This window comes from Porites lutea, chromosome 5 (genome assembly GCF_958299795.1).
Source record: "Porites lutea chromosome 5, jaPorLute2.1, whole genome shotgun sequence".
Lineage (NCBI taxonomy): Eukaryota > Metazoa > Cnidaria > Anthozoa > Scleractinia > Poritidae > Porites > Porites lutea.
Window position 1 is genome coordinate 5,095,010 of NC_133205.1, and position 23,793 is coordinate 5,118,802.

Here is a 23,793-nt window from a genome sequence, read left to right on the forward strand (position 1 = left end):
TCCATCTTAAAACAGTTTTTTCTAAACGAAGTCCTCTAAAGCAAATACCGTGGGGGTGGCTCGTAAGACCTTGTAATTCTTCCGAGCGTGTTCAGGATTTTTTTTCCACAAAATGGAAAGGATGGAATAAACCATCCATTACTACTTGAGTTACCCTGTCTAAGGATCAAGCCAAAGACAAAAGGCCAACAAGGTAAAAAATGATACCCGATTAAAGGTTAAAGATCCTCAAAAACCATACCCTATCAGGCAGTACTTACCTGGGTGCTTATTAACTTGACCTAACTACAGGGTCTAGCCCATCCGTATATGGGATTATCGCTACCCCCGAAGACTTCACGTATCACGTGGTAAGCAAACATGGATTTGGACGACGCATGCCAGGTTATTCATAAATTTTCTGTTGTTAAATGTTGCTTTTGTTATTTAAATATTTTTGAATTTAAACATGATTCATATCTTTTGGTGATATGTCACAGGAAGTTTCATGTCTTTCATAAAAGCGATTCTAGTTGGTCACGTGATTAATCAAGGCAGAAAAATTTATGATAAGAAATGATTATTACAAATTGCGACAGTACAACACTTGCCTTTGACCCGAGGGTGTCCCCTGAGGATGTTCCACTGTAAAAGAAAGGCCGGCCATTTGTAATCACCTATAAGTTCTTCAACCCCAGCTGGTGCTGTTGTAATATCTTTTTATATAGAATGACGACATCCAAATTCTGCTGTTTTCTCCAAGACAAAACTATAAACATAGATAAGAAAAGAGTGACAAAAAGCGACTTGACGTTTCCCGATATTTTGGATGGACAAGCTGTTATTCTACTTAGTTTGTGTGATTCTATTTATTATTGGAAATAAAGAATTACAGGCTATATAATTGTAGTTTACATTGTGCAAAGTCGGATCTAAAGGCTTCACATGAGTGTGACTATTTGAAACTGTTCCGCAGGTGATTTTATCCTACTCTAATTAGCTTGCAGTTCACAGCATTTTCAATAAATTTTACCAATAGCAGCCATTTATACAAACCTCTAGTCACAAATCGGTTTATTAACTACTAAACGATCTATCACAGCATGATTAGTGTAAACTATAAGGGGCTTTGGAATCTTACCCGGACTCTCACCTTGGATTCTCCACTGTTGTGCACCAAAACACACCCCCCCCCCCCCCCACCACCACCCCAATACACGCCTTCCTCCAAAGAAAAGAGAACGAAAGATGATATATACTTTAGCCGGGGCTAATATTTATAGTTTGTTCAAACAAAATATAAATCGTGTAATGCTAAGCGGCGAAGGTGGTCTAATTGACAAAAAAACAACTTTGCACGGGCAGCATACTTTTTTTTTACATTTCGTTGCCGTTGTTTTGCACGACTACAACGCGAGACTTCCAGAAAATATTTTTTAGGGAGGAAATGTTGTACATGTTCTAATTTCTCGTTCACTTTTTTTTCACTGCCGCTCATTTTCTCCTTGCATTGGTGGCCGATAGCATTTCTCATTTTGTCACTACCGCTACAAAATTTTCATGTTGTTCTTCCAACAAAAAATGTCTCCTTTGTTTTTTATCTCTCGATCTAGATCTCTGTCGCCCTTTTTCTCTTGAGTTTCGCTGGACTGCCGCCTACTCTCTCTGTTTTTCTGTTTTTCTGTCTTTCTCTTGCTCTATATTTCAAATTTGTGGACATGACAATTAGTCTGAGCTTAAACTTTAGACAACACCGATACAGAAACAGTTTCCGCTTTCCGTTTTCGTCTTTATTGACTCTTTAGCTGCCTCTGCGTTACAAGACGCGGGTGGCTATGCGATTTCCCGCCGAAATAACCTTGAGTTGCATTTGAGTTGCCATACATGTTGATTGAATTATTTTACATTGGTATGCCTGTGGTGCGGACGGACGGTCTCTTGGGCGGTCGGTGTATGGTCAAGTGATTACCAAATTTTCTCGAATGGGTAGATCACCACATTTTCTTACCCACGGTGCTCCGCTTCGCGCACGAGAGCTCCTCTATAAATCAAGATTGACATTTGATTTTGGCAAAATCGCACATTCAAGCAAACAGTGTAGAATATTTGGTTCTAATTTTCTTGCAGTCTAGAAACTTAAGAGTGCATAATTCATTATCTGACAACAATGAAAACTCAAGCAATAGGACAATTGCACGATGACGATATTTGACTACAACTACCAGAATTCCTTTCGGTTTTGCTTTGTTATTTAAATTTGTCAATCCCGCTGACGATTAAAGAACAATAGCCTTAATTTGCACAAGAAAACAACAAACTCAAGGTAGTTGTAGTAAAATGACGTCATCGTGCAATTGTCCTATCACCGTAAGAACCAACACGCGGACGTTAACCGAGCTAGTTATACACATACGTTGAGTCCTGGGCCAATATCTGTGGGACCCAGGTCCTAGAGTTACCCTTAAATCTGTCTGTAATGCTGATCTCGGGAGAAAAAAGGCGGTTGCATGGTCAGTAAAAGACATTATTTTGCTGCAAAACTAACCAAAATGGAAAATTTTGTTAGCAGTGCTTTTTTTCGGAAAAAGTTGAAGGCCTATGCTGCAAAAATTATGCTAGCACAATCTATCAAAGCCTAAAGATGGGGGGGGGGGGGGGGAGCGGGGCTCAAAAAATAACGAAACACCTGCGTAATGAAATAGTAACCCAAAAAAACAAGCATACAAATAACAATTTCTCTTATTTTCAAAATCTTTGGTGATAACACACCATCAGGTTTGAGACTGATTGGGGGAAGCTGGCCTGGAGAGGGCAGAGTGGAGATCTATTACCAAGGAAGCTGGGGAACGGTTTGTGACGATTTGTGGGATATAGATGATGCGCAAGTTGTCTGTCGTCATCTCGGGTATTCGTATGCTTTCAGTGCTCGACACAGGGCATGGTTTGGAAAAGGAAGTGGAAAGATTTGGCTGGACGATGTTCAGTGTCAGGGAGATGAAAGTTCCATTGGGAATTGTCGGCACTCTTCATGGGGTGTGCATAACTGTGGTCACAGTGAGGATGCATCAGTGATCTGTTCAAGTAAGCGCGATAATAAATAGACTGTATTTTATAGTAGCTATTATTAGTCTCGCTTGCTTGAGCAAAGAGAGAATCTTAAAATGCAGAAGACCGTGGAAACTGGGGATAAGAATCGTGACGACTTTCATTGCATGGAAATAAGTCTCGTGATGAGCATGTGGTTTATTTTGGGGGATGACTGGAATAACACGCAATGTTTATCACGTTTAAGTGCTTTTCTTCCATGTAAGAAATCAGACTTTATCTTTTTCGTTAAAAAAGGTTACGTTTCATGCTTATATGACATAGTAAGCCGATAAAATCGTAAGTGCAAAACAGACATAACAAAAAGTAAAACTGTAAACACGTGCTCTCTCTGATCTTATGGTAATTTGGTTCTGACCTTCACGCGCGAAAAAGTAAATACAGCTAAACGTGACAGAAAAAATGTTTTTTTAAACACGTGTTCCTGGTCATGGTAGCGCAGAATCTGGGGATGAAAATCGACACGATGCTCTCAATCTCTGTGAACACTTCGAAAAACAACGTACCATTGTCCGAATGTTATGCTTTGAGACGAAAAATTTGGAAAGATCAATGGATTATACGGTGATCTCACTTACAAATCCACACACCATTCGTGGTAGACCCACACTAAAAGATGTCGAGCGTTTTCGCGTTTTGAATGGGTCGTTCCACGAATTCTGTCGTTTGAAAGCGTGGCTTTTACTTCGGGTAGAAGAGCACAGAACGCGTCATCAGAATGGAATGGGCAAAAGAGAAACATTATCGTTAATTTATGACAAATGTATGCAACCGGGTAGTCTTAATAGAGACAAACTTATGCATTGACATGAACGTACTACAATGTCTTGTCACGGTAGAATCGTACTTTTAGTTACTAACTTTGGAAGTGTGGAAATGTGGAAATGTGGAAATGTGGAAGTATGTCCTCATTGTCTTAATTTATCTAATAACTCTGGAAGTGTGGAAGTGTGGAAATGTGGAAATATGTCTTCCTTAATTGTCTTTGTCTAATAACCCTGGAAGTGTAGAAGTGTGGAAATGTGGATATGTGGAAATATGTCTTCCTTAATTGTCTTTGTCTAATAACTCTGGAAGTGTGGAAGTGTGGAAATGTGGAAATGTGGAAATATGTCTTCATTGTCTTTGTCTAATAACTCTGGAAGTGTGGAAATGTGGAAATGTGGAAATGTGGAAGTATGTCTTCAATGTCTTTATCTAATAACTCTGGAAGTGTGGAAATGTGGAAATGTGGAAATATGTCTTCAATGTCTTCATCTAATAACTCTGGAAGTAAGGAAATGTGGAAATGTGGAAATATGTCTTCCTAGTCTTTATCTAATAACTCTGGAAGTGTGGAAACGTGGAAATGTTCCTCCACTGTCTTTATCTGTTAACACCGGAAGTGTGGAAATGTGGAGAAATGTGTCTTCCTTGTCTTCATCCAAACTCTGGAAGTATGGAAAACTGGAAATCTGGAAATGTGTCTTGTTTGTTTTAATCTAATAACTCTGAAAGTGTGAAAATCTAGAAAGACGTCTGGGATGATTTTGGAATTAAAAATAGGACTCGCGTGCGGCGAAATTGCTTGCGTTACTTCCGGTTGCCGTCAATCGCAAGACAGTCACATTGCTAGTTTCAGCTCACCGCCCGGCCGCATATTTTTGTAGTTGTTTGTTCGGGAGGAAAATGGACGCCCCTGACTGTTGCGGGTTTGGCTTTTAAGAAATCCGATTGGCCACCAAGTAAGCACGAGGATTTGCTTCACTAAGGATTTTGAAGCTCTTTGCACTATCAATTTTTAAATAAAGGCATAAAAAAGCGCAATCGTAGTTTGCTCTGACAAACGTACTTATGCAACTGAACCGATGAAATGCATCTCAGTTCCTGTTCGGCTTTTTACCATCAACTGCCCTGTAATGTATATCTTTTTCGGGACTTCATGTTCGAATTTATGTTTGTGTGTTTAGTGATGGAGGCCTCCTCTTAAAATATGTATTTTACTATTATTTTCATTATTATTATTATTGTTATTACAATTTCCACATTTCCACACTTCCAGAGTTGTTAGACATTAAGACATTGAAGACATATTTCCACATTTCCACATTTTCACACTTCCAGAGTTATTAGACAAAGACTAGGAAGACATATTTCCACATTTCCACATTTCCACACTTCCGGCCAGAGTTATTAGATAAAGACATTGAAGACATATTCCCACATTTCCACATTTCCACATTTCCACATTTCCACACTTCCACACTTCCGGAGTTATTAGACAAAGACAAGGAAGACATATTTCAACATTACCACATTTCCACACCTCCACACTTCCAGAGTTATTAGATAAATTAAGACAGTGACGACATATTTCCACATTTCCACACTTCCACACTTCCACACTTCCAGAGTTATTAGACAAAGACAATTAAGGAAGACATATTTCCACATTTCCACATTTCCACACTTCTACACTTCCAGGGTTATTAGACAAAGACAATTAAGGAAGACATATTTCCACATTTCCACATTTCCACACTTCCACACTTCCAGAGTTATTAGATAAATTAAGACAATGAGGACATACTTCCACATTTCCACATTTCCACATTTCCACACTTCCAAAGTTAGTAACTAAAAGTACGATTCTACCGTGACAAGACATTGTAGTGCGTTCATGTCAATGCATAAGTTTGTCTCTGTTAAGACTACCCGGTTGCATACATTTGTCATAAATTAACGATAATGTTTCTCTTTTGCCCATTCCATTCTGATGACGCGTTCTGTGCTCTTCTACCCGAAGTAAAAGCCGAAAGCGTTGATAACTTTGAAAGAAGTGAATACATCAGATGTTGAAACGAGGAAGAATGTTCATGAGCAGAACTTCGATGATGAGGTAAAAAACAACAAGCAAATCGTCGTTAATTTACCTCTCCTGTTCAACAGCCTGATTCTTTTCCTTTTTTCATGATGCTGGATACATTATTGTAACCAGGGGGGGCTGGCAACGGCCTTTGATCTTGCCGCTTTTCGGCTTTCCATGATCGCCCCAGTTAAGAAATCTGTCAATCATCCGAAAACTGTAGCGAGCATGCGCGGAACGGGTTGGGAAAACAACAAGTTCGTCTTAGCAGCTTCTTTGTAGCGATTCGGCAGTGTGAAGTGCAGTTGCTTTTGGTCCCGTTGGTCATTGGTTTCTTCGTTTTGTTCCTCGGTAATGTGGAGCTTACGTTTTCCTTTCTTCTCGTCTTGCGTTTGTCATTAAATTTCGCCCGGTTTACTACGGTAAGAACGAGACCAGTGAACATGTTTCTCGATGCCCGACCTTTTGATGATTTGTTTCTGTTTAGACGACCCACGAATTGCAAGAGTAAAAGAAGGACCAACCGTCCAATACGTATGTAGAAGAGTTTATATTTTCAATCGAAAGGCCCAAAATTAATTCTTCGTGGTATTAAAAAAAGTGCGGTGACTGGCATGTGGTTGAGTAGAAGAGTTGTCAGGGTTCAGCTCAGAGTTGTTTACGGCTTCACTACACCTTTAAGACGACGAGAAATGATGATTGAGATTCTCAGTTCTACATTCTTGATTGTGAACTTATCCTGGCAGAGTTGCGTTGGATGATTGAGTGGCATGGTCAAATCTCGTAGTTCATGTTTTTCTTTATGTACTAGAAACTAAATAAATTTTGCCAAGAGATCATTCTCTCTTGATTTTGCACATGTTGATATGCTTAAGTTCTTTTCTTCGTGCGATTTAATTTAAACTTTACCGTAGTTTCTAACAAATGAATCTTAGGCAGATGAAAGGGTAATTATCTTGTGTGTTTGGAATTCTCTTTTCATGACAGCAGTTACTACACTGCCTTCAGTATGAGTCCTAATTCAAGTGTGTTTTGTTGCAAAAAAAGAGGGAAAAATTTTAAATTTTAAAAACTACACCACCCCTTGGAACAAGATTGTGGTTTAAAAAAGATTAGCTAAGTTCAGAAAATAAATCTTCAAGTTTGCTTGTTTTGACAAGGACTACATCTGGCTAAATATGCTTCCAAGAGAATGTATAAAGTCAGGAAAATGGTGACATTTCTATTTTTGCCTTTCCTTTGGCCACGGTGATCAGTTTTTGCCATACAGTTGCATGTAATTTTTTACACTTTTGGACATTAACCTGCCAGGTTAGTTTGTGTCTGTATAAAAATGTAGTTAATGAAATCAAACCCTCTCAACTTAAAAATTACCTTGTACCAGTGGATATGCAAAACACCAGAGGATGTCTTGGAAAAAAATGTAAAATGATTATTAAGATAATATCATTAATTTTGTAGTCAACAATAACAGTTAGAAACTTGTGTTGAGGCAGGGAAAAACATTTTTCAGAGACCATAGACCTTCACGGACTTTGCTGTTAAAACAGGTGGTAAAAGGGTATTAAAATGTGAGATCACCTCCCTGGGCTTGCACTGAAACATTGTTCATTTCCCCCACCCTTTTTATGCCAAGAGACCTGATTTTATAACCCTGATTCACTTCAGTTAGCATACAGAATTAAGTTAGCTTTTAAACTTAGAAAGATGGAAAAACTTGGGGAAAAAATTGGTGGTACCAAAAATGTAACTACAGACTGCTCTTCATCAACCTTCACAGCCCAAACAGACACCCTGTTCAAAACTCTGAAGGGTGAAATGGTCACCACCCTAAATCAGCAGCACATACCCATCTAGGCCAAATAAGTCAAGGGTAGAATGTAGAAAGAACTGCTGAGGGGATTGGGCTCAAGGGACAATAACTTCTTTTGATGGTTGATAAAAAGTCAATTTTACCTTGTTTATTGTACTTGTAAATCAGATTCATAACTTACACAAACAATTGAAGTTGTACATTTTTCAAGGTCCTTCTGATTCTCTTTATAAACTTTGTAAAACATTCAATTTTCTTTTTTCTGTTTCTTGTACTTCAGTCCTTTGAGGTATTTTCTCAATGTATACTGAGCATACCCCTCTCTGATGTACTCACTCTTATTAGCAACTGGATTAACCTCTTGTGCCCACACTCAGATTCAAGTATAATTCAAAACTATGGGGTAATTTTTGTACAAACAATTTCAAGGAATTACTTAAAACCGAAGTCACTATCTAATATTAAACTACTAAATACGGTATTGCTGTTGGAGCTATTTATTGATTATCACTCAAACGATATTCCAGTGAAGGTTTTGAAGATTCAGTAAGCTCTTCCCTGCAGCCTTTTGATATTAAAAATAGCTTATACTGACAGACCCTGTATATGTGAAGCAAAGCGATTGGAAGATTTCACCTGGCTTTTACTAAATTAGCCCTGTATTCTGTATTTACGCCCACAAATATTTGTTGTGGCTCCCGGTGTACAAACAAACTTACGAACAGCGAAGTACAAAATTGGTTTAATGAACATTCCCATATGACTGTTGCAAGACTCATGCTAATATAATGAGCTCGTAGCATATGTTTAGGATAAGGCGGAGAGTTCTTAATACCATCGTACGTGAAAAAATATATAAGAGATGGAGCAGGCTGCCCTGAGGCTGGTCGCTCGAAAATTCACGAGGCTTTTCAATAACTGAACTTGCCAAGGTGCCGAATCACGATGTGCGAAGTCACTCATGAACCGTTCATACATCACGCCCCCTGATGTCCAAAAATTTCATGAAAAAAGTTCATGAAAACCTTTTTGTCGATGTTTGGACGCCGTAAAACGTAAAACCGAGCAAAAACTCATCATCTTTCCATGTCCGCATACTCCGCCATATTTGTTTTGAAGGAAAATTGGTACTCAGTCTCACTCGGCCAAATTTCTTAACTGGGGCGATCATGTAAACTCGGTTCCAGACCTCGCTGCCAGCCCCCCCTGATTGTAACGAACAACTTGATATTTCGTACATCATTAATATTATTGTACAGGCGATGATAAATGTCGAGGAAACAAATCTGGGGCCGATTTTCGAATCTTTGAAACTCAAATGAAATTGCCTGATTTGACTAACCTGATCTAGAATTCTTATGTATTTGCGAAATACTGTAGGAAAACGGCATAAAAAAGAATTCAAATTCATTTTCGGCGACCGAAATTTACGGCTTCGAGACAGCACTTCCGTTTGCTGTCCACCGCAACAGATGATGACGGAAATGACGTAGTAAGGTAAAAGTGTTCAAGATCAGAGCAATAAAAGGAGATGGTAAACCCACACGACTTTTACCTCATGCCAAAATGCTGCTCGTTCCAATAAAGTCTTTTTCGTCTGCTGGGTAGATTATGCTCTGGAAGGTTCTACATTTTCACTGAGTAAATGTTATTTTACCCGCATGTTTCGCACTGAGAGATCATAACACACATATCGATTTACTGTGGCTATTAGCGGGGAAGAGCGTTGCGTGACGACATTAAAAACGACTGTGTAGTAGACTATTTTGAAGCATGATGGTGAAGCTTTTTATTACCGCTGAATAAGGGTTCAAATTTTCTCCAAAGTATCTTCTGGATCTGAATAACTAAGCGATTTTCTTTAGTCCATGAATGTAATGTTTTTTTGCACTGCTGTATCACGTTAAGCCCAACTCATTAGTTTTGTTTGGAAAATCTTAAATTGTTACGGGTAGTGATTTACAGGTCGTGTGTACTGTTGCAATAAAACGTAATACTGAGTAGAGCGGAGGTACAAGGCAACTGTAATATCATCACGACTGAGCCATTCTTCGGTGGTTCCAACAATGTTACCTCCTGCGTCTTTGGCTGTTCGTTTTGCGACTCAGTACTGGGAAGCCTTTACACAAGCGAAACCTGCTTAAAGACATCGAAGACTGTTGGCATGTACACAACAAATGTTCAGTCTTGAAAGATCTTCAGTTCACTTAAAACTCTGTTGCCTTCGCATAGATCTCTAAGATCTTTAAAACTCCCTCCGCAGCTGATGTTTTGATTCTCGAATTAGCAGCGGTCTGTTGCTTTTGCGTTTCCGGTCTCATTCACTTCCGTCACCGAGAGATGCGGTACATAACGAACGAAGTCACGTGGTACACGTTATCCTTTTTTTTACTTGCCACTTCGCGCTTCGGTCGCCCTTCGGGCGACGGTCTTCCGTCACCCTTTGGACGATGGTTATTGATTTTCAAAATGGCGAAAACAAAGCCGATCTAGATCAGGTAAAAAGCAAAGAAATCCTTTACAGTAGATTCATAAAGATCCCATTGGGAATTTATTTATTCACACGCAACTCCTCTGGACCCTGTGCAGTAGATTGAAATCATAATTCAACTTTTTCACTTGCTGTCGGTGACTCTGAGGAATTATGACGAACCCCGGGGGAGGACGACTCTGCATATGAAAGGCAAGGGGATGCTCGTCGGAAATTTTGAATTAAACCTCTACAAGAGATCGATCCGGGCGTAGCCCAAGCTTTTTTGACCCCTGAGAGACTATGTTACTGAAAACACAGACGATACACGTCTTTTTATATTTTTTCACATGCAACCCTAAACAAGACCTTCACGGCTAAATATAATACCGTTTTGCCCAGAACACCGTAAGTGAGACCAAAATCCGAAATTTACACCCCGGCCTAAGCAAGACGACGAGCATCCCAAGCCCTTTTATATGCGGAGCGCCCCCCCCCCCACCCCGAGTGACGAACGCTCCCGCTCTATTCGCCTCCTCACTTCTTAACTTATCTACAAAGAAGCGAGACTCAACGCTACTTAGAGCGTTCTTGTTAGAATAGAGCTTTCAATCAATTCTCTCTGTTTTGAAAAAGGCCCGCGCTTAATACGATTCTTTTGCTCACTTTCATGTCAAAACCGATCGTAGCAGGGGCCCAGCCGTAGCTGTACATTTTGAAGACTATTTGAATTACTTCGTTGATCTCCAAAGTCCCGAAGCGCCAAATTCAGTTCCATTTTGAATGAATGTGAATGACACTTTATTTCAACAGGGTGCATAATTACTGTTAATTGTACTGTATTCTCCCTTAAAATCCTTAAATACTATGGCAATAAATAAAACATCAAGTTAAGAAAGCTAAAAACGTTCTGTCAGTTCTAAAGCACTCGGGCGAGAATTAACTCCAATTTTCACATGATTAAAAAAGTGAAGTTTTTTAAGATAATAAATTTAGATGTTATTTTAATCATTTATAACTAGCTATGTACTAGCCAGTAGCAATTTTGCTTTTATTTTGAATTAATTTCATATTTATTTTTTTCTGAATAATATGTGCATCTTAGCCACAAACAAATTAGAGATGCAAAAATATCAGTAACTCGCCCCGTTTGCAGAACGTCCTATCTGCCGAACACTCCTTTAGTCTATTCTTAGCAAGCTCAACATATAGAATTCTGTAATGCATTCCCTTTGCAGTTAGAAGTATAGGGCGCACCGGTTAGGCCCCTTTTTTGCGCAGGAATCTCATTAGCGTGTGCAGGAATACATTAACTAGGTGACGTCATAGGCTATTGTTTTAAGGTCGATAAACGTCTTCGTTTTCGATTGGTTAGAAAAAAAACGTTTTCACTGGTTAATTCATAGTTTCTGAGGAGTAAAGTCAAACTTGTCTGTGACCTAAAATCACTGAGACGTAACGTAATTATGCAAGTCCTATTTCCTGCTGCTGTTATTGTCCTAGTTCCGGTTCACTGACTGAACTGGGCAAATCGTGCATATTAATGAGGGCAAAGACAAACTAGCTCTTTTTAGCAAGAAATACAATGTTTTACTTACCCCAGACCCCTCTTATTCTTCCGTAATTGATTTATTTTCCCTTTTTGATTTTACTCTTTATTTTTAATTTTCATCCACGACCACATCTACCGTACATCGACCCCACATAGACTCTACATGGACCCCACACTGACCCTACCCCCACCTTTTTATTTCCGCCACCACATTTCTATTGTTTCCCTCCTCACGGTCACAGACAAGTTTGACTTTACTCCTCAGAAACTATGAATTAACCAGTGAAAACGTTTATTTTCTAACTAGGGAGCTTAAGCAAAGACGTTTTTGAGCGACGCACGTCAACCGGAAGTGAGGCCTTCTCCCTTTCTATCTGCCTTGGCGCTAACAAATTTGTATTGCTAAGCTTCTTTTATCTTACAAAGACGATTTACCAGCGAGTTTCAACCAAACCACTGCCCAGTGATGCAAAAAGTCCACTTCCGGTTGACGTCCGTCGCACACCGTTGCTTAAGCTCCCTAATAACCAATCGAAAACGAAGACGTTTATCGACCTTAAAATAACTAGAAAACCTAAACCAACTAAAAATAGCACACGACCTTATCTTAATGAGATTCCTACGCATTTTAATCATGAGATCAAGACAATAGCCTATGATGTCACCTAGTTAATTTATTTCTGCGCACGCTAATGAGATTCCTGCGCATTTTATTCACGAGATCAAGACAATAGCCTATGACGTCACCTAGTTAATGTATTCCTGTGCACGCTATTGAGATTCCTGCGCAAAAAAGGGGCCTAACCGGTGCGCCCTATACTACTGCAGTTGCTTACAAATGGCCAAAATTTTAACTGACAACTGACAAATAGCCTAAAATTTAACGGACAACTGATATTTGCCTTGTGAGGCTCGCGCGTAAGACTCTTACGCCACCCTTTACCGATTTCTTTACAGATTATGAGGAAAAAACCGACTGTTTTGCAGTCTATAATTGAGGAGGCCTTATTAACATTCATTAGCTTCATATGGTTTCCTTTAGGCCCCCTCGCCATTACTTTCTACATTTAGAGTGCGTTCGATTGGGAAATCTGGATTTGGATTTTGAAAATCTAAATCCGGATTTACCAATCGAACGCACCATCAATTTATATGATTTGTTTCAAACTTTTGATCAAGTGGCATTTCATGCGACCATAAACATATGTTAAGGCTGCTGAAGACCCCAAGATTTCCCAGATTTCCATTCAGGAAAAATTTCATCCTGTTCGTTCGAGGTATCTAAGCAAGAGATTGCCAATCAATCATATTTTACAACACGCTTTTGACCTCAAAAGCCAGGCCTCAATCCCTTGAGTATAGAGGCTTAGTACATCGATAGTACAAACAATAATGTTGTTGTGCTGAACCCAAGCGTAGTCAATCGAACGTTCGGTAATCGAATCCAATCGAACTCCAGTCGTTTGATTGAACTTCGAGTAGGTTCGGTAATCGAACTTAATCGAACTCACCCCAAAATTTTGCCAATCGAACACAATCGAACGTTCGGAATCGAACACTTAAACAATCGAACATAATCGAACACTGCATGCAACAATCGAACATAAAACCAGTTTCATCTGGTTTCAAAAGGGGTTGCGTTCAAATCTTCAATTTCAAACACGAGTACGTAAAGATGTCACAGAGGGCGGAAAACGTGAACAATTCTGGAAACGATGCTTACAGGATTCAGCTCTCAGGATAACTGACGATGGCCGCGGCCAACTTGGATATTTGCAACGCGAACTGGCGCTTGTGCTTGCATGTTTCCCAGTATTAATTGTGAATTTATCGATTTTGAATCACTTAACGATAAAGATTTTAGTTCCGGGTTATTTGAAATATTGTCGTTTTCAAACTGCTTCAAATACACATACTATCGGGCGATCTTTCCGATTCAATTGAGACTGGATGCCTTTTGTCTTTTTGCCAAACAAAACCTAGCCTGTTCCAGGCTCTCAGATCCCTGCACTCCCCAGTTTCCTTCCGTTTTATTTTCGTCTTCACGCTTTCTTAATTCAAGCAGGCCCGACTATCTCGGAGCCTGGAACAGGCTAAACAAAACCGAACTAATCACGTCGTTGGGGTTCGATTGGTTCGATTGAGTTCGGAATCGAACTCACCGAAAAGTTCCAGTTCGATTATGTTCGATAACCGAACCAATTGAACAACAATCCGACCGATTGGGTTCGATTGATTTTTGGTTCGGTTTCATTCAATTGACTACGCCGGGTGCTGAACCATCTGAATGCAATGATCACTCTGATGAGTCCTCCACACAAAAGGGCGAAGCAGTTGTCCATGGCTACCAATTCCAAGGAGATCTATGGCCGGGACCTTACGCAAGCGCACCCCCACCTCAGAAATCACGGAGAAGTGTTTCAGTCTTAACGACCACCAAAAGTCCTTTTAAAGTTTGGTGTCTGATGACGTCATAAGTAGGGAAAAAGAGAAATCTGAAACGGGCCAAGGATGTTATCAGAAACCCATAAGGGGTTGAAACGTGTAACTCGCGTTCAATGCTCGTGAATATTCATTTTGACCATATTTGGAAACCTTAGTGGCAGATATTCATTTTAAACAAATGGCTGCCACTCGATCACCATGCAGATGTTTTAAGACAAGAGTTCTGCATTTCAAGGCAAAAAATGGAAAGAGAAAGTTCAAAAGAACGCTCAGCTTTCTTTTTGTGGAGGAAGGGACGCTTTTCATCAAGAAATTGTCCTTCGAGGAAATTCAACCTTGTTTTCTTCACGACGGCGTGCATGGTCTGTTTTGAAATGCAACCAATGCAGTGAAGTTTTAAGGTACATTTTGCACTCTATGGCCAAGACAATTGCGTTTTTGAAAAGGAATTTATGTATTTTTAAATGTTTCATAGACGTTTTATAAATTTTTCTCTTCGGCGCTAACGAAAAATTACAAAATGTGCCCCGATTTGAGATGGATTTTGTGTTGAATTTTGCCATTGCTCAGCCGATTTCACTTGCGTGAACGGATCGACGATCCAGATAGTGTTTTCCGAATTGCTTTAAAAGATTAACTTTTTGGATTTTGAATAAAAATTTTCAAGAAACGGCTTAAGCTTAAATGCTTCTCACATTCATTACACGCATCACTTTTTACGAAGATGTCAGGTTCAGGTTTTGGACACTTTTCGATACGCAGCTAATGAATTTTATTCGAAAATATTTTTTACTGTTTATTCTAGACTTAAATACAAGTTAAAAGCCTATTTGCAGTATAAGTTTACTGTGCAGAGGGTCAACGAGGCATCGTTGTTTGAAGTGTTGCGAGGACGTCAATGGGTTTCATAATGTTATGTTTGGCCCGGGTGGTGTGGCAATGATATCCTGCTCAGTGTGTTTCAGTAAGATTCCTGGTTTCAACCTTTGAAAGCTTTTTCGGCTTTGGGGAGTTTTTCCCCCGTTTGTTGGCCAAGCGGGCGCGTTAACCTGAAGTAAAATTACATCACGTTGTTTACGAAGTTTGATTGGTCAGTCATCTCTTCCTCTCGTTCCAAATATGGTACTTTTGAAAATGAATAATCACGAGCGGGGGGGGGGGGGGGGTAAGCTACTTCCCATACATTCTCTTAAATGAAATCCAAACGATGTTCTCACAACTTGCAAAGCGATCGGCAAAGGTCTTGCCAGCGGATTTGTGTAGTGATCATGCGCATTACGTCAAAATCCATAGATCAACGGTCTTGAGAAGAAACAAAAACATGGCGATCGAAGGCGGGACTGTTTCTCACGATTATATTTTGGTAATTCGCAAATTTATTGATTTTATGTCGCTTTTCAGACATAGTGTGTGGTTTTCTTTTTCTGTTAAACAATTTCCCTCTGCAAAGTTTGGAATATGCAACTTATAATTATAGCTCGATCCGTACAGCTGATAAGAACCGCCGAAGAGCTAGAGTTGAGCTATCAAGCAGTGTTTTTCTGCAAACCTTAGGAAAGTTAAAGTCGCTTCAAGGTACAGAGCTTTCAGTAGTAGTTGTGATTTGTTTATTAGGATCGTTTTGAATTTTAACTTTGGATTCAAGGTGTTGACTGATCGTAATAAACGAAGTGAAATGTTATGAAGTGTGAATGTTTATTCAGTTATGATTGTAGAGCTGTACGCTCATATTTATAAAGCTCTCTGAATTACTTGCTTCCGATAAATTTGACACTCTCTCCAGTAATTTTTATCAGCATCAAGTTATCCTTACCCGGCAAAAACGATGTAACCTATAAATCGATCGAGCGCATTGTTGTTGGTTAAGATCTAACACGGTTTCCCCCGCAATTTCAGTACCGAAAGACAAATACGACATGAAAGAAAAACAAAGATGCACGATATTATTTTTTTCAATTTTTATTTTTTCAGTTAGCATTTCTGATTTCCTCTGCCGGTCGCTTCTTGCTTCTAAAAAGTCTAAAAATATTTACTGTGGGAAAAGTACTGCAATTTTCCGCTGACCACCACGCGGGGTGACCGCTTTGCAAGTTGTGAGAACATCGTTTCTCGGTCCCAGACCTCGTCTCTTCCCCCGCCCCGCCCCCCCCCAATCCCTGTCGCCCTTTTTCTCGTTGAGGTTCGCTGGCCTGCCACCCACTTTCTCTTTTTCTCTGTCTTTCTCCTGCTCTATATTCAAAATTTGTGGACATAACAATTTATTTAAGCTTAAATAAATACTTTAGACAACACGGATACAGAAACAATTTCCGCTTTCCGTTTTCGTCTTTATTGACTCTTTTGTTGTCTCTGCTTTACAAGACGCCGGTGGCTATGCGATTTCCCACAAAAATAACCTCCAGTTGCATTTGGGTTGCCATACCTGTTGATTGCGTTATTTTACATTGGTATACCTGTGGTGCAGACGGACGGTCTCTCCCATAAAAATAAGTTTATTCACAAGAAAGATGGTTTTTGTTTACAGGTAAAGGAAGTATTTTATTTGGTCAGACACAACAGTATATTCATGAATAGAGAAGAACACACAGGTGTAAGAAATGTTACTATTAACATGGCATCATCTTAGTGAAGTATCTAAACTAACATTTTCGAATCGTCTGTTTCTTTACCACAGGGACCTAGCTGGGATCTTTCCAGAGGTAAACACACTTTCCTCAATCCCTGCCTCTTAAATCGTTTCCCCACAGACTACTGGATAATATTTGCATTTTTTTTACCAGTTTAGTAAGGTGACTAACTCCTAGGCGTAGAGTCGTGTTATGCATGGAGCAGTTGTTAAGTCCTTGGTGTGTTTGCGTGTGGCAAAGTCGTGGACAACAGTAGAATTTGTTTTTGAAAAACTGACAATTTGCCAGAACAGCTAATCAAAGTTAGAGACCGTCCTGACTACTGATGGGATGTATCGGGGCATAAATTGGGGGCATTTTCCTACACTTTCATTCTCAAACACAAGTTTGGACAGAATTTATACGACCGAAAGCTGCCTTTTTTGGCTGACAAGAGCCATCAGGATTATTCGAAAACGTTAAACCTCGTTCGGTTAGCCTTACGTGTTGTACACTCCAGTTAAGTTCCATTGTTTTGGGGAAGGGGCGAGATTCTTTAACTTTGAGAGAAAAAACACAAGAGATAAACACCAGTTTTCAATAGGAAAACTTGAGGTGGCCGTTTTTGATGCCTATACGAACACGTGCACTCTTAAGTTAAGCACCTCAGTTTTCTGGATCACTGATAGAAATAGTTTTAAATGACTGATCTATAGGACTCATGAACACAAGACAATGCATAATAATAATAATAATTTGATACTTTTTTATTTCTATTTTCCAGCAAGTGTTAACGATATAAAGCCATCAGCTGTTAGTAAAAGTAGTCTTCAAGAAGTAAAGTTAATCTGAGCATATATACGATGTTAAGGAGCGGGTAGCTGTTCTAATTTAGAGCAATGCATTGTGGAACTCAAGTATCGAGGGTTTTTGAAACTATAACTGAGGAAGTACAAAAAAACTTTAAGAACAAAAGAAAACGACATATTAATTGTACTGCAATTTAAAAAGCAAATCATTTTTATTATACGTTCAAGGCCGAAGCAAACTGCGTTGCATGTTGATTTTTTGCTTTGAAAAAAGTAAGGTGGTGGCATTTCAATTTTGCTAAGACTTTTTAAACTAATGGTTCAAAGACTGCAGCAATTATAATTTTGACTATATATGTTAGAAACAACAGTTGAAGAAATAAAAGTTTCTGTCATAACGTAAAAGTAACAATTGGGTGTATAAAGGCAAGAGGAAGAGACCGTCTGGTCTAGCGTGACAAGCAGATCGACCGGGGCATCACGACAATTGGGTGTGTCAGGAGCCCATAGGTTATTCTTTCATGTTACGCCAGGGAGTACATGGTTGTACAGGGTATACAGGAGTATGGACAGTCTATTACTAATGAATGGCCGATCGAATTCTTTGAACGACTTAATAAATTCAGCTACCAAATAAGGATGAATTAAAATGCGTTGACACTCTTCGATAATAGGGACTGAGTAATCTGATTTAAAAATTGTCAAGGAATGACGAAAAAGAATTGTGGAATTAAAAATATTTCATTTCTTTGTTGGTCATCGAGGAACCAACTGAAGTGGTTAATCAGATTCTTTGGATATGAATATTTTTATCGTCCCAATTGCTCTAAAATTTTTAGCCAACTTGTGCCTGGATCAGGGAAGAATTGAGAACAATATTTTTTAATTATTTATTATTTCCCTAATACCAATATCATATTTTATCGTATCTGCTTTGAAGAAAACAATTTGGTTTATTTAGGCCAAAAAAGGGTTAATGACTAAAAATAGAGCATTTAGGGACTGTGCAATAATTATCAGGAGGGGGGGGCTGAAAAACTAGAGGGGGGGGGGCATTACATAAAATTGCTGCCAAGATAGGGGGGCTCAAAGTAAAATCACTCATTTGACGGAGGGGGGGCCTTAAGTTTTATTTGAAATGTAAATAAAATTAAACGCAATAAAAGATTCTCAATACAGGCATCATGATAGACTGTAACAAATATCAACACGAACAGCTGTTAAACGATTATTGAAAATATTCCATCAAAATGAGAAGCAAACTCACAACTGATCAATTTTAACCCGCTTTCTAATTAATTGAGCTGATCCTATGTAAAGCAAAAATCATGAACTTGTTTTTCAGCTTCCTCCATAAAACAATGGGAATCAAACAGATCTCGTAGACAAGCTTTGTCGGTTTTTGATGTGAATAAAAGTAATGTTTCTTCATCGACTGAATCGATTTGCTGAATTCCATATATATGTGGCTCATAACAAAGTTCAGCAGCCTCTCCTTCCAAGGATCTAAATATAATGCAAGCTCTTTTTCGTCTGTTATTTGAAGCGTTCAATCTCCTGTTCTTTGATTTTTTTCTCTGCTCCTTTCTCTTTCTGGCTTCAGAAGTTTTAGATTTTGAGCCAATGTGGTAAGCACCCCGGTACTTAGCAAATGCTTTGTCTAAATATTCAATCAAGCGATCAACATCCTTCTCGATACTAGATGTTACATAATAACGTTTGTCATTATTGAAGCTGTGATGGCAGCTCAGTCCACTTTTGAGTTTACCAGTGTGGTGGGAGTGTGTGTGTGTGTGTGTGGGGGGGGGGGGGGGGGGTGGGTGGGTACGACGTTATTTTTAACATAACAGCGGTGGGGTTACAACTATTTTTTTGGTTTGGAGGGGGGGTACTGTCTAAGTTTTTGCTAGATAACTCTAGTTTTTCAGCCCCCCCCCCCCCCCCCCTCCTAATAGTTATTGCACAGTCCCTTAATGAAATGGGAATTGAAATTCGAAAAACAAAAAAAAATATTGAAGATACCGAAGATCTGTATCTTGCTTGAGCTCACGCAGCATGCCTGGTTATTAGTTATAGGGTGAAGAGAAAACGGCGCGTCATGAGCTCCTGGTGCGGTTTATTAATAAAGTTCTGTAAAATATTTCTCGGCGCCGACCACGATCCCACCCAAACCATTTACGTCATCAACAACTCAGAGGCTATCATCACCCACAGTATGTCCAACTCCACCAGGCTTCAGTTGTTCAAAAGCTGGATAGCGTTATCCACCGGATAAATCACTATCCAGTGGATAAGTATTAGTAAAACCAATTGCACTATCCACTGGACAGAGATTTATCCGCTGGATAGCGCCATCCATCTTTTGAACAACTGGGGCCAGGTGGTTATCTAATACTCAGTTGCTGATGTAATACTGGCCATGATAGGCCCAATAGCAATGTACATTGTGCAAATGCGGAGCTAGCAGCTCTTGATAGCTGGTGTTCATAAGTGCTTTGACTATTCAAAACTGTCTTACAGGTTTAATTATTTCTTTCCTAATTATTTTACCGTTGCGCATTACTTTCTTTTAAATTTCAACTCCGACCTTATATATATAAATACGAACCTCGACATTCAAATCGGTTCTTTGAAGAGATTAAGGGGGTACGAATCCCCGCCCCATCCCTTACTTTCCTTTGGACCCACCGCTGTTGTCAGCTGACAAAAAAAGTTTACAGTAGACGTATTCAATAAGGTAGTTTCTTGGTGCTGAGGACGGGTGCGACTACCAAATGACGTAATACAACAATGCTCACATTAAAACACAAAAGCGACCCCATCACAATAGTTTCTGCAACACCAAGAAACACCCAAATAATTGGTTTAAATTTACATGCAGTTTCCACACCATTTCCGACAGCATCAGTTTCAACTCCAGGTGGTAATGGTGATGATGGTGATGATGATGATGATGATGATGATGATGATGATGATGATGATGATGATGATGATGATGATGATAATGAAGACGACGGTGAGAACGAAAACGACGAGGACGACAATGCTGATGGTGTTGGTGATAATGATGATGATGACGACAGCGATGACGATGATCATGATAATGATGATGATGACGACCGCGATGACGACGACGACGACGACGATGATGATCGTGATAATGATGATGATGATGATTAAAATTAATTGGAAATAGTGAATGCACGATTACAACAAAAGCTAGTCTGAAGCTGAGAGTTGTATATGTAGCTAATAAAATTTGCCGTTATATCAGCTTGACTTGTAAAAATGTAGGTTCTTTATATGTGGGCATTAAATGTATTTCAGAACTTGGTTGAGCAATAAGTTTTTGCCCCACTTGATCAGCAATTACGGCTGAAAGTCTCGGATATCACGACTTTATGAGATAACTTGGTTCCGTTATCAAATTGTCTCCGCATATTTTGCGCGATTAGTTCTATTGGGGGCTGTCAGTCCAGTCCATTTTCCTTAGTTTTTCCAGTTACTCACCCTTTTAGATTTCAGAGAGATTTTAAGAGATTCACGCCCAACGGCAGAGGTGAAGTTGTACCCGGTGACCAAGTTTCTCCCTTTTTTTCCGTTTACTCTTTATTGCTTCTACCCAAAAATAAGTAGTTTTATGCTAGTTTTAACCATAGGAATAGTTCGGGACTATTTTTATCTACTTATTTCCTATTCTGAGAAATTCTCAATTTGAGTCTGACGTTTGCCGTTTGCGGTAAACGTGAATCTTAATCCCTCTATTGATCCCAGGGGGCGGGGGAGGGGCGGATCCAGGATTTTTCTTAGGAGTGGGTGCCCCACTAAGAAACTACCACTTTAACTACCATTTTTACGGCGTTTAACATAAATTCTTCAACCTCGTCTCATGTTTTACTTCAACACCAATAAACCACAAAGACTTTTTTTTTGCAGAATACCAGTTGTATTAGAAAGGCGCAGGTCATCTCAGAGGGAGGGGTGGTGGTGGTGGGGGGGGTGCGCAAACCCCACAACCTCCCCGAAAATTAACTCCTGGGGAGTGATTTTAAACTAAAATTGACCTAGCTTTTTGTTTGTCTGGTTGTTTGTTTTGGTGGGGGGAGGGGGTGAGGACACTTAAAAAAACACCCTGTTGTAAAGCAGTCATTGTATATTACAGGAAATAGCCATCTTACCCCACCAGCAATTTCTCCCCTTCTCTACAAAATTTAAATTGAAACAAGGCAGCTTGTTTGAAATAATTATGTATGCATATGTGCAAACTACTAATTTCAGATAAATCTTAGTTTGACAAAACTTTAACATTTTTGTGTACGTTATATTGTATTGCTTTGAAAGAGCACTCGTTATGTTTCAAAATATGACAAATGAGAATGATTGTATCTTGTCAAGTATTTAAGAAAACAGCTAATAATAGCTCATATCTTATTTGAGGCATCTCAGGATATCGTGCATTTTGGGTGAAAAAAGAAAGCGTTAAAAGAATTGACTGGAACAGCTTAGGGATGACCCCACTTACACCCACTTTTTTAGGGTTGAAGGTAGAATATTGAATCACTGAAGGTTCTCAATAGATTTATGTGATAGCATCGTAGAGTAATATATCATTCTGTACGTGCGGGGTATCCTGTCAACTCAGAACGATGCGCTTACAGGCATTTTTGCTACTTGTTTCGTTCCGGTGGTCCATCTCATCCCATGGTAAATGTCTTTACATTTTTGAAAACAGATTTTTTTATGTTGAAAGACTGCCTTTCAAACTAGCTCGCGATATTCCACGGTGCAATTCATCATGTACATAGTTTCTACAGCACTATCATGCGTACAGATTATAATGATTCATTTTCATGGAAAGTCTGTTAAAAGTCTGTTTCACACACTATATTTTATTTTCATACACATCATTTTGCCATCTCCGCCGGCAAATAGCAAATAGCAAAAAGATTCTTTGCAGATGACTTTAATAATTTACCCTAAAATTGGAAGGTAGATATTGGTTTAAACTGTGCTTAATTTTAATTTTTTTTTTTACATAGACTGTTCCACGCTTACGTACCTTAAACATAATTTCTAGTGTTTGAGCATTTTTTCTACTTCCTTTGATTTTCTCTTTTAATGATATTTTCAGTTTTCGTCTTTTATGTCAAATCTTTTTAGGTTTTCTCAGTTCCAATCCCTTTGTATTTTCTATTTGGATTGTTACTGCTGGTTCATTTGCTCAGTAGATGCGCATGCGCTATTCACATTTGCCACGTACATTTCGAGAAATAAGAATGGTTTTGTTAATTTGTGTCGCAGAAAAGTCTCGTTTCCTAGCTATATTGAAAAATTGTTATTTCCAGGAGCCCAAAATCCTGTTGCGTTGTAATTAAAACAATCAAATTAAGGTAATACATTCATGATAGTAATATGCATTCATTATACTCTGTTCGTGATGAAAATCATGAACGTATGTTACCCTCAACCCCACCTCCACTCCCATTCAACCGCACAATGGTAGGGAAAAAAATAAGGAAATAATTATTATCCGAAATTTAAAAGTTTTGTTAATAATTGATTAATAGACAATTAATAGAAAATATAAGATACTTTTAAAGTCTCTAAATTATTTCGCCGTACAATTGACAGCTGCTGCGCAGTGTGAAATAAGTGACTGGCTTGACCATTCAGTGTGGCTTTAATGAGCATACTAGGCTCCGGGGAGGGTGGATTACCTAATTCTTACTACTATACAAATCTTATCCCGTTTCACACCCCTCCACCATCCAGATGGCTTTTGAACAATTTTGAGGTCTTTAGAGTGCTTGCATAATTACTATAATAATTTACTTTTCTTCATTATATTTTCAGTTGCTTTCTTGGATGCTGTGGAATCTTCAGATCGTATGTTATTAGCCTGAGACCAGAATCAGCAGTGGGGAAATATCGGCGAGCAAAGCGAGCGGAGCGGTAGTCTGGGGAGGGGTTAAGGTTCTTTAACTGTCCCCTCTCCAGTTCGCTGAGCTGCTCGGCTCTCTTTACTCACCCTTTTTTTTTTCTATCATGGAGCCTGGCCCCAGCCTCTTAAGTTATAACTGTCTTACAAATACTGTTCTAGAGTGGTTTTCGTTTGAGTGTCGTAAAACCAAAACCAAAGTAATTACTCTGGCCAATCACATAGGACACA

The 23,793-nt window shown here is 39.1% G+C and overlaps 1 protein-coding gene across 1 annotated transcript in view; it reads left to right on the forward strand.

Annotated features, from left to right (window-relative positions):
• LOC140936890 (scavenger receptor cysteine-rich domain-containing protein DMBT1-like) overlaps positions 1 to 23,793 on the forward strand; it is a 38,866-nt gene that overhangs the window by 6,555 nt on the left and 8,518 nt on the right. The window lies entirely within an intron of this gene.